This window comes from Helianthus annuus, chromosome 5 (genome assembly GCF_002127325.2).
Source record: "Helianthus annuus cultivar XRQ/B chromosome 5, HanXRQr2.0-SUNRISE, whole genome shotgun sequence".
NCBI classification, from domain to species: domain Eukaryota; kingdom Viridiplantae; phylum Streptophyta; class Magnoliopsida; order Asterales; family Asteraceae; genus Helianthus; species Helianthus annuus.
In genome coordinates, this window is record NC_035437.2 from 89833878 (window position 1) to 89846683 (window position 12806).

Genomic DNA, 12806 nt, shown 5'->3' on the forward strand with positions numbered 1-12806 from the left:
TTTGATAAAGGAAGTCTTTGGATCCAAGTTTTTAAGCTTAAACTCATGTCCGACCTTTAACATCATATAAAGGTCCGAGTTTTATCAACTTATGTAGGTCCGAAGTTTGTGAATGATTAATAATGTCCGAGTTTTGGCAAGGGATTGGGTGGTCCGAGTTTTAAGTCCCAACCCCAATGGTCTGACCTTCATAATTGTTCCCATGTCCGACCTTTAGGCTGAAAGGGGGTCCGAGCTATGTGGCTTGTTCCTCTAGTCCGACTTTCAAACAGGGAAGGCCCCCCCTTCATCTCTTGTCCGACTTTCAAATTATATGTAACTAGTCCGACTTTTAATCACATGAACATGATCCGACTTTCATTGTTTGTTGATGTCCGACTTTTATAAGATGTTTCAAAGTCCAAATTTGCTTATCATGCTTAGCCCGACCTTCTTACTTGTGATATAGTGCCGAGCTCTCATGCCTTATGCTTTGTTTAAGTGTTAAACGTTGTTGATTGTCAGAATTGCATACGATGTATGAAGCAAGTTACCTGTAAACACCAGTGTATAGAGCCTATTGTATGTTCTGTATGTTCTGTGCATTACAGCATGCTACCATATGTTATCGTATATGATTGTGTGATGCTGTAGATAGGAACAATCTTCATCATATCATCCTGTACACAGTGAACACACATAGCACATTGCTTGAGTATCAAAGACTAGCAAACCCAAATTGATTTTATATACTTACGGCAAGTATGTGCAACATATCCTAGGTCGTGTGTAACGGACTTAGACATTTGATAAACTCTAGAGCATAGCATACCGAGCAAACCAAGGTGAGTTCACACCCTTACTAAGGCATGGGATTCCCAAGGGCTTGGGAATGGGATTAAAGGAATGAGATTGACTAGATTCGTACATACACTGTTACTAGACTACCATATCATCGTCCTCGGTTGTGCAGGACACATACGTAAAACCTACGTATACCTATGCTACTCGCTATCCTCGGTTGTGAAGGATACTCACGTAAAACCTACGTGAACTTATACTCACTACTGCCTCGGTTGTGTCAGGCACTTACGTAAAACCTACGTAAACCCCCGCGTACCCCTATCCTCGGTTGTGAAGGATTACTTACGTAAAACGTACGTAAACTTGTACGTGTTACTGTTCTCGGGATATGTAGAACACTTATGGTTACAAATAGTCTAGTGGATATACAACATGGGAAGCCCCCACCAATAGAACGTACTACCGGCCCAGTAGGGCCACATGTTACATACGAACTTACTATTACGCATTTACTTTCTGTGAACTCGCTCAACTAGTTGTTGATCCTCTGTTACATGCCTTGCAGGTCGTTAGATACATGGAGCTTGCACAGGGAGGAGCTGGTCGTTGTGGGCTTTGATCGTGATTGTTTGTTGAACACATTATGACATTACATACTTATTTATATTGGGTTTTACTTATACGCTTCCGCTAAACAATGATAACTTACTTATGTTTTGGAAACACCTTTCATATGGATTTGGTTTGGTTTAATTTCTATTACTTTAACATTGTTCTATATGATTGGTGGCTTGATCCTGGTCAGTCACGCTCCCAAGCGGTGATACTCCGCACGTGGGTTTTGGGGGTGTGACAGATTGGTATCAGAGCCATTGGTTATAGAGAACTTGGTTTTAATATGGGGAAAACGTCTTTATTAAAACCAGACTATAACCAGAACAGTGCTCTCAACGATCCACAATGACGCTTCGCTCCACGTGCAAGACTCGACACCCTAGGTAATAAGGTTTATGTTTATTGCCTACATGCTAGAATTGCATGGAAGTTTGCTCGTAGTATGCTTAGATTACATTGCTCATTACTTGTTATTGCTTGAGAACACCTATGTGCTTACACTCTTCTGTCATCGCACTATTCGCGAACCTTTCTCACTTATGTTGCCTTTGATGTGAAGATCAATGGCCGGATGAATTAACATGACACAAGCCCAGCTGACGGCTTTCGTTAATGAACAAGTTGCTGCGGCACTTGCAGCTGCTCAAGCAGGTAGCATACCCTGCAGTTTAGACTCACACTAGGATCTTTAGATCCTACATTAACTCTTGTGTTTAACCTTGTCCTATTCGTACACAATAGGTCAACACGCTCAGCAGCCCGTCTGCACTTTCAAGAACTTTATGGATTGTCGTCCTAGCACATTCAGTGGCACTGAAGGAGCAGTTGGACTCCTCCACTGGTTTGAAAAGCTCGAGTCTGTGTTCGAGATGTGTGAATGCCCTGAGGCTCGCAGGGTCAAGTATGCCACTGGTACTTTGGAAGGGATCGCGTTAACTTGGTGGAACGTGCAAGTGCAGATCTTAGGGTTGGCAGCCGCTAACGCCACCCCATGGAATGATTTCAAGGAACTGATAAAAAGGGAATACTGCACTCGGGAAGATATCCACAAGCTGGAAGATGAGTTTTATCATTTGAAAATGACTGGGTCAGAAATCGAAGCTTATACTAAACGGTCAAACGAGCTGGCCGTGCTGTGTCCAACTATGGTGGACCCTCCATACAAGCGCATCGAGTTGTACCTCAAGGGATTAGCACCAGAGATTCAGAGCCATGTGACATCGGCTAATCTTGACAACATTCAGGCTATTCAGCGCCTCGCTCATCGTATCACAGATCAGGCAGTGGATCAGAACAGATTGCCTAAACGTATCAGCGCTACTGCTACCGCTACCACTGCTACTACACTTGCTACTCCCAGTGACAACAAGAGAAAATGGGATGGGGATTCCAGCAAGGGATCAGCTTCAGTTCAGTCACAGGTCCAGCAGCGAAAGACTGACAGTTATCAGAGTCCCAGTCAGCACTCTTCAGGTAGCCACAGGCAGGGCGGATATCGTGGGAACCTCCCAAAGTGTAACAACTGTAACAGACACCACAGTGGCCAGTGTAACAAGGGTCGCTGTCAAAGATGCCTCAAGATGGGTCATGAGGCCAAAGATTGTAGAAGCCTTCGGCCTGCGAACCAGAATTAGCAGCAGTCACCAGCACAGCAGAATCAGCAGCAGGGCAACAAAGGGTGTTTTCATTGCGGTGCAGAGGGTCACTTCAAAAGGCACTGCCCTCAGCTGAACAGGAACCAGAACAACAACAACAATAACAACAATCAGGGTAATGGCAACAACAACAACAACGGTGGGAACAACAATGGCAATGAAGCAAGGGGTCGTGCGTTTGTGTTGGGGCAGGGTGATGCCAGAAATGATCCCAACGTCGTTATGGGTAAGTTTCTTCTCGACGATATTTATGTTACTGTTTTGTTTGATTCGGGTGCGGATACGAGTTATATGTCTTTGAAAATGAGTAAATTGTTAAAACGTACACCAACACCCCTAAACACCAAACATGTCGTAGAACTAGCAAATGGTAAAAGCGTAGAAGCCACGCATGTAGTCAAGGGTTGTAACATCGTTCTAGCGGGTCAGACTTTCTCCATCGACCTTATTCCTATAGTTCTGGGTAGTTTCGACATCGTCATCGGCATGGATTGGTTATCTAGGCAGCAGGCAGAGATTCTATGTAAGGAGAAGATCATTCGTATTCCTCGTTCGGATAAGGAACCTCTCGAAGTTCAAGGCGACAAGAGTGGTGCAGTGGTTGGCATCATCTCTTTCCTGAAGGCTCAGAAATGTTTACGAAAGGGTCATACGGCTATCTTGGCACTAGTTATTGATGCAGCTTCGAAAGAGGAAAGAATAGAGGATATTCCAGTTGTACGCGAATTTCCTCAGGTGTTCCTGAAGATTTACCTGGTCTACCGCCTCATCGCCAGGTCGAGTTTCAAATCGAGCTAGCTCCAGGAGCAGCACCTATAGCTCGCGCACCGTATCGTTTAGCTCCATCGGAACTGGAAGAACTATCAAAGCAACTACAAGAGCTCTTGGATAAGGGCTTTATTCGTCCAAGCTCTTCGCCTTGGGGAGCTCCAGTACTATTCGTGAAAAAGAAGGATGGCACTTTCAGGATGTGCATCGATTACCGCGAACTGAACAAAGTCACAGTGAAGAACCGCTATCCTCTTCCTCGTATTGACGACTTATTCGACCAGTTGCAAGGGTTGAGTTACTATTCCAAGATTGATCTAAGGTCAGGGTATCATCAGCTGAGAGTCCGGGATGAGGACGTCTCCAAGACAGCATTCAGAACTCGCTACGGTCATTACGAGTTTCTTGTCATGCCATTCGGGCTTACGAACGCGCCTGCAGTCTTCATGGATCTTATGAACAGGGTGTGCAAGCCTTATCTTGACAAGTTCGTCATTGTCTTCATCGACGACATTCTGATCTACTCCAAGAGTCAGGAGGAACACGAGCAGCACTTACGTCTTATCTTGGAACTTCTTCGAAAGGAGCAACTGTACGCAAAGTTTTCAAAATGCGACTTCTGGCTTCGTGAAGTCCACTTCTTAGGCCATGTGGTGAACAGGGATGGGATCCATGTCGATCCATCCAAGGTAGATTCGATCAGGAACTGGCCTGCACCGCGTACACCAACAGAAATACGCCAATTCTTGGGTTTGGCGGGGTATTACAGACGATTTATTAAAGACTTCTCCAAGATCGTGCAGCCGCTTACTATGTTGACACAGAAAGGTGTTACCTATCGTTGGGGTAACACACAAGAAACGGCCTTTTAGTACCTGAAGGATAGACTATGCAGCGCACCTATTCTCTCACTGCCCGAGGGCACGGATGACTTCGTGGTTTATTGTGACGCATCGATACAGGGGCTTGGTTGTGTATTGATGCAGCGGGATAAAGCTATTGCCTACGCCTCTCGTCAACTCAAGGTTCATGAACGGAACTACACGACGCACGATTTAGAGCTGGGAGCTGTTGTTTTTGCGCTTAAGATATGGCGACACTACCTGTACGGTACCAAGTGCACTATTTACACCGATCACTGGAGTCGAGCATATCTTCAAGCAGAAGGAATTGAACATGCGTCAATGACGATGGGTCGAATTACTTAATGATTACGAATGCGCCATCAAGTACCATCCAGGCAAGGCCAATGTTGTGGCTGACGCTCTCAGTCGGAAAGACACTCTACCTAGACGCGTACGAGCCTTGCAGCTCACTATTCAGTCCAGTCTTCCCGCACAGATACGAACTGCTCAGATGGAAGCATTAAAGCCTGAAAACGTCAAAGCTGAAGCCTTACGCGGCTCAAGGCAACGAATGGAACAAAAGGAAGACGACGCCTACTATGTAACAGGACGTATTTGGGTCCCACTTTTTAGCGGTTTACGCGAGCTGGTAATGGACGAAGCTCACAAGTCCCGCTACTCGGTACATCCAGGGTCGGATAAGATGTACCACGATCTCAAAACAACATATTGGTGGCCTAGCATGAAAGCCCACATCGCGAATTATGTCGGCAAGTGTTTGACATGTGCAAAAGTCAAAGTGGAGTATCAGAAACCAGCGGGCCTACTGCAACAACCCAGGATACCACAGTGGAAATGGGAAGAAATTTCCATGGATTTTGTTACTGGCCTGCCTAGATCCCAGCGTGGGAATGATACTATCTGGGTGATCGTAGATCGACTCACAAAGTCTGCCCATTTCCTGGCAATAAAGGAAACAGATAAGTTCTCTACCTTAGCAGACGTCTACTTGAAAGAAGTTGTTTCGAGGCACGGAGTACCAACCTCTATCATTTCGGATCGGGATGCACGATTCACGTCAGAGCTATGGCAAGCAATGCACAAATTTTTGGCTCACGATTAGACATGAGCACAGCATATCATCCTCAGACGGATGGGCAGTCTGAGCGCACGATTCAAACTCTAGAAGACATGCTTCGAGCGTGTGTTATTGATTTCGGCAACGGCTGGGAAAAGCATCTCCCTTTGGTGGAGTTTTCGTATAATAACAGTTATCACACCAGCATACAAGCCGCTCCATTCGAGGCATTGTACGGATGTAAATGCCGATCACCTCTCTGTTGGGCAGAGGTGGGGGATAGTCAGATCACGGGTCCAGAGATTGTAGTGGACGTCATGGAAAAGATTGCACAGATACGACAACGCATGGCGGCAGCACGCGACCGTCAGAAAGCCTACGCGGACAAACGTAGGAAGCCTTTGGAATTTCAGGTCGGGGATCGGGTTTTACTAAAAGTCTCACCCTGGAAGGGTGTGGTTCGATTTGGTAAACGAGGCAAGCTCAATCCACGATATGTTGGACCGTTCGAAATCATTGAGAAAATAGGCAAAGTGGCCTACAAGCTAAACCTACCAGCTGAACTCGGTGCAGTTCACAATGTATTTCACGTATCGAATCTGAAGAAGTGCCTGTCAGATGAGACCCTCATAGTCCCTTTTAAGGAACTCACTATCGACGAGCGGTTGCAGTTCGTCGAGGAACCAGTTGAAATCACGGACTGGGATGTTAAGGTCCTCAAACACAAGAGAATCCCTCTTGTTCGAGTTTGTTGGAACTCCCGTCGTGGCCCAGAGTACACCTGGGAACGCGAAGACCAAATGAAAGAAAAGTACCCCCAGTTATTCGGAACCAATGCAACCACTACTGAGACTGAAGCTACTACTGCGGAATTTCGGGACGAAATTCCAAATCAACGGGGGGATGATGTGACACCCCAGGAAAACCAGTAAACGATACAGCTTACCTAGCTTCCTCAGTAACCGCATGCTAAATTTCGGGATGAAATTTCTTTCAAGTTGGGGATAATGTGACAACTCGAATTTCCAAGATTTCTATTACGCATTTATTGCACGTTTATTGATTGTTTAATTGTTTGCTTGCACAATTAGTTGCGGTGAAACTGTAACGTTTTTTATTCAGTTAAGTATATGTGTTGATTATGAAAGTTTTGTCAAATGTATGAATGTGGTGGTGAAACTGTGAACTATTTTGAGATGGTGTGCTATTGTAAATTATGATACTTAGGGATGCATAGAATAATTAGTGAAACTCTAATCATTGTTAACCCTAATCCCTTTTCACTAATCACTTTCACAAAAACCAAAACACTGTATTCTCTAATTCCCTAGCAATCATCATCACCACCATCATTGGCACAAGACATTCATCACTCTTGATTCCTCTTTTTCTCTAGAATCATTCAAGGTAAATGGTTATTGATTGTTTGATTATCTTTAATTCATGATTCTTGTAATTCTTGAAAACCCTAGTTTATCATATGACTGTTCTGTGTTTTCAATTGATGTTGAATATTGTGATGATGATGATTAGTTGTATGTTTGATGGATTGTTCCTGTAATGATTGTTGTTATTGATCATAGGTTGATTGATTTTGTTTCTGTCGTAATTATGAATGAAATTAGGGTTAGAAACACTGTTGAAGGTATGAATGTAATTGATACAATCGCAATGAAATGTTCGTATGTATGATTGATGGTTGTCTGAGTTTTTGGTGTGCTTGCTACTGTCCGAACTTTGGAGAAGCAATAGGTCCGAGTTTGTGCTTGTTGATTATGTCCGAACTTTAATCATGTTCATATCTTATCCGAGTTAATTGATGTATATTAGATCCGAGTTTTATCAAGGGAACTAAGTCTGAGTTTTATAAGCACTATATCAGTCCGAGCTTCAATAGGATATAGGTCCGAGTTCTATTATGAATCACTGGGTCCGACTTTTGATAAAGGAAGTCTTTGGATCCGAGTTTTTAAGCTTAAACTCATGTCCGACCTTTAACATCATATAAAGGTCCGAGTTTTATCAACTTATGTAGGTCCGAAGTTTGTGAATGATTAATAATGTCCGAGTTTTGGCAAGGGATTGGGTGGTCCGAGTTTTAAGTCCCAACCCCAATGGTCCGACCTTCATAATTGTTCCCATGTCCGACCTTTAGGCTGAAAGGGGGTCCGAGCTATGTGGCTTGTTCCTCTAGTCCGACTTTCAAACAGGGAAGGCCCCCCCCCTTCATCTCTTGTCCAACTTTCAAATTATATGTAACTAGTCCGACTTTTAATCACATGAACATGATCCGACTTTCATTGTTTGTTGATGTCCGACTTTTATAAGATGTTTCAAAGTCCAAATTTGCTTATCATGCTTAGCCCGACCTTCTTACTTGTGATATAGTGCCGAGTTCTCATGCCTTATGCTTTGTTTAAGTGTTAAACGTTGTTGATTGTCAGAATTGCATACGATGTATGAAGCAAGTTACCTGTAAACACCAGTGTATAGAGCCTATTGTATGTTCTGTATGTTCTGTGCATTACAGCATGCTACCGTATGTTATCGTATATGATTGTGTGATGCTGTAGATAGGAACAATCTTCATCATATCATCCTGTACACAGTGAACACACATAGCACATTGCTTGAGTATCAAAGACTAGCAAACCCTAATTGATTCTATATACTTACGACAAGTATGTGCAACATATCCTAGGTCGTGTGTAACGGACTTAGACATTTGATAAACTCTAGAGCATAGCATACCGAGCAAACCAAGGTGAGTTCACACCCTTACTAAGGCATGGGATTCCCAAGGGCTTGGGAATGGGATTAAAGGAATGAGATTGACTAGATTCGTACATACACTGTTACTAGACTACCATATCATCGTCCTCGGTTGTGCAGGACACATACGTAAAACCTACGTATACCTATGCTACTCGCTATCCTCGGTTGTGAAGGATATTCACGTAAAACCTACGTGAACTTATACTCACTACTGCCTCGGTTGTGTCAGGCACTTACGTAAAACCTACGTAAACCCCCGCGTACCCCTATCCTCGGTTGTGAAGGATTACTTACGTAAAACGTACGTAAACTTGTACGTGTTACTGTTCTCGGGATATGTAGAACACTTATGGTTACAAATAGTCTAGTGGATATACAACATGGGAAGCCCCCACCAATAGAACGTACTACCGGCCCAGTAGGGCCACATGTTACATACGAACTTACTATTACGCATTTACTTTCTGTGAACTCGCTCAACTAGTTGTTGATCCTCTGTTACATGCCTTGCAGGTCGTTAGATACATGGAGCTTGCACAGGGAGGAGCTGGTCGTTGTGGGCTTGGATCGTGATTGTTTGTTGAACACATTATGACATTACATACTTATTTATATTGGGTTTTACTTATACACTTCCGCTAAACAATGATAACTTACTTATGTTTTGGAAACACCTTTCATATGGATTTGGCTTGGTTTAATTGCTATTACTTTAACATTGTTCTATATGATTGGTGGCTTGATCCTGGTCAGTCACGCTCCCAAGCGGTGATACTCCGCACGTGGGTTTTGGGGGTGTGACAAAACCCGCGTGTCCCAAGAATGACCTTACACCCTTAACATTTTTCGGAGGTGGCAAAGATGATATTACCTGTATTTTTGCCTTATCCACCTCCATCCCCCTTTCAGAAATCACATGACCCAACACAATGCCCTCTTGCACCATGAAATGACTTTTCTCCCAACTTAGCACTAGATTTTTCTCAACGCACCTTTTTAAAACCTTTTGTAATTCGTTGAGGCAAGCATCAAAAGTAGTGCCAAAAATGGAGAAGTCATCCATAAATACTTCGAGCGACTCTCCAACCATGTCCGAGAATATACTCATCATAGATCGTTGGAAAGTTGCCGGAGCATTGCACAAGCCAAATGGCATTCGCCGAAAGGCAAAGGTGCCATATGGACAAGTGAAGGTGGTCTTGTGTTGGTCATCCGGGTGTATGGCGATTTGGTTGTAACCCGAATACCCATCCAAAAAACAGTAGTATTTTTGACCCAATAGTTTTTCAATAATTTGATCAATGAATGGTAGCGGGAAATGATCTTTAGAAGTGGCGGCATTCAATTTTCGGTAGTCAATACATACACGCCACCCGGTAACCGGTCGGGTGGCAATTTGTTCACCACTTTCATCCTTGACTACTTGAATGCTGGCCTTCTTAGGCACAACTTGGGTGGGACTCACCCAAGCACTATCCGAAATTGGATAAATAATTCCCGCATCCAACCATTTAATCACCTCTTTCTTAACTACCTCCCGTAGGTTCGGATTTAATCGCCTTTGAGCCTCTCGTGTCGGCTTTGCATCTTCAGTGGTAATGATTTTATGCATGACAATGGATGGACTAATTCCTTTGAGGTCGGCAATCGTCCATCCAATAGCTCCCTTGTTCTCTTTTAAAACCTCCATCAACGCTTGCTCTTGTGCCAACTCCAAATTAGAGGCAATAATGACCAGTAAGGTGTCATTATCCCCTAAAAACACATACTTCAAGTGGCTAGGCAAGTCTTTGAGCTCCAACTTTGGTGGTTCCTCTAATGATGGTTTCGTACCCGAATCAATCTCCACTGGTAGACCCTCGAACTGGTGGGTCCATGGTGGTCGACCTTCTTTCAACGCCATCGCATCTTGCGCTTCCTCTTCAACCCGGAGTGCATAAGCATGTACCTGTTCAGAAAAATCACACAGGCAAATATCCAAACCATCCTCCTCATACTCATGCGGGTTGCATCCGTCAACTATATCTGCCATGAAACACTCATCAACACCATTAGCATTAGAATTGTTAGTAAAAACATTCAAACGCATTTTTCTATTTCCAAAAGCCATATCAACTGTACCAAATCTACAATCAATAATAGCATGTGCGGTGCTTAAAAACGGCTGACCCAAAATTATATTTTGTTGTTGCTTAGGGTCCGCCGATGAGTAATCCAAGACTAAAAAGTCAACCGGGTAATAAAACTCATCAATTTTCACAATTACATTTTGAACCATACCCCGAGGTAACTTATGAGACAAATCGGCTAAAACAACCGTTGTCTCAACCCTTGCTAACGGACCAAAGTCATATTGGTCATATAAGCCCCCCGGTAAAATACTAACTCCGGCTCCAAGATCTAGCAACGCCTTAGCCATTTGAAAATTTCCAACTTGTATATTAATCAATGGCGTGCCCGGATCTTGGAGCTTAGGAGGAAGCTCCCCATTCAAAACCGCACTCACTTGCCCGGTTAAATCCACCCGCTTAGGCACTTTCTTCTTGTTTTGCCTTTTTTGTGTACATAATTCTTTTAAGAATTTTGCATAAGCGGGGACTTGTTTTATTGCATCGAGAAGTGGGAGATTTATTTTCACTTGTTTAAACATGTCCCACATCTCCTCTTTTTGAGGACCTCTCGACACAATAAAATTTTTCTTTCCCGGGTCAAGTAAGGCCGATGGAAACGGGACTTGACTCGGTTCACCCTCAACTTTTTCATTCTTTTCGTTTTCACCCAAACCTGGTTTTTTAACAATTGTTTCTATTGGTTTAACCGGTGAAACTTCATCATCACTTTCATTACCCGTAACATCCTCAACTACCCCCTCAACCAATTCGGGTGACACATTGGCTTTAAATTCTTTTCCACTTCTTAAAACACTAACATGATTAATATTAACATTACCTCGTGACGACCCATATGAAGGGTTTACCTTAGTATCGCTTGGAAGTTGACCCTTGCCTTTCTTCAACTCCGCCACATCGGTTGCTAATTGACCCATTTGGGTTGTTAGTGATTGGATGCTTTTGTCACGAACCTCATCCTTTTGCATTCGCACTTCATCAAGTTGGTTCCGTTTTTGCATCTCCATTTGCATGCTCTTTAGCATCTCCATCATCTCGTTTCCACCCGAAGACCCCCCTTGTTCTTGACCCGTTTGGTATTGTTTTTGATAACCTTGGTTATTTCCGCCTCGATATCCACCTTGGTTATTCTAAGATTGGCGTGAACCAAAGTTACCTTGGCTACCTTGAAAATTCGGGTTTGCTTGATTTGAAGGATTCCCGTACCGAAAATTCGGGTGGTTCCTCAACCCGGGGTGGTAGGTGTTAGAGTTCATGTTATTGTAATTCCTACCACCTCCTCCTTGACCTTGACCTTGAACCACATGGACTTCTTCGTATTGCCCTTCCAACATCCCTTGGCAATTTTCAGCCGCATGACCTATTTCATTACACAAAGCACAAACATCATAAATTTGGTTAGTGGTTTGAACATTACCATCATCTATGGCGTGCACTTGAGGTCGGGCAATGGCCGGTCGAGCTCTTCTTGAGGCTTGAGCTTTCCTCTTTGATGTAGTTGCCATGCTTTCCAAGAACTACCAATCATCGTTCTCATAATTTGTTCCAAAAGTTCCACGGGTAATGGACATCAAATCACGTGCATCTTCGGCACTCAACCCCTCGTGGAAGGCATTCATCAACTCCCACAATTCAATTCCATGGTGAGGGCAATTTTTAATCATCATATTGAAACGCTCGAATACCTCGTGAAACATCTCACCATGTTGTTGTTGGAAGCTTCTCAACCCCTTTCTTGCATCGTTGGTCTTTTGGGCGGTGTAAAACTCATCCAAGAAAGTTTATTGCATCTCCCCCCATGTATATATGGATGCCGAAGGTAACGTGTAAAACCACTTCTTCTCCTTATCTTCCAAAGAAAATTGGAATAATACCAATTTGATATCGTCGGCCGAAAACCCTTGACTCCCAAGAGTGTTGCAAATTCAGTCATAAGCCTCTAAATGAAAGTAAGGCTCCTCCGTTGCCAACCCCTTATACTTTGGTAAACTTTGCAAAGAGTTGGTCCTTACTTCAAATGTTCGCCCTTGATCATTATGAGGAATGACTACCGGTGAAGGGTTTTGAGTGATTACCGGCCGAAAATGTGCTTCGATGCCCCTCACATTTTCTCTAAGGTGTCTCCTTGGTACACCATACCTACCTCTTGGAATAATAG

At 43.6% G+C, this 12806-nt stretch overlaps 1 non-coding gene across 1 annotated transcript; it reads left to right on the plus strand.

Moving 5' to 3' along the window:
- The first annotated feature begins 12283 nt into the window (after positions 1 to 12283).
- LOC118492817 lies at positions 12284 to 12389 on the plus strand. The gene has a single exon (XR_004894818.1). It is a non-coding gene; the product is annotated as a small nucleolar RNA R71 (small nucleolar RNA).
- Positions 12390 to 12806: the final 417 nt, after the last annotated feature.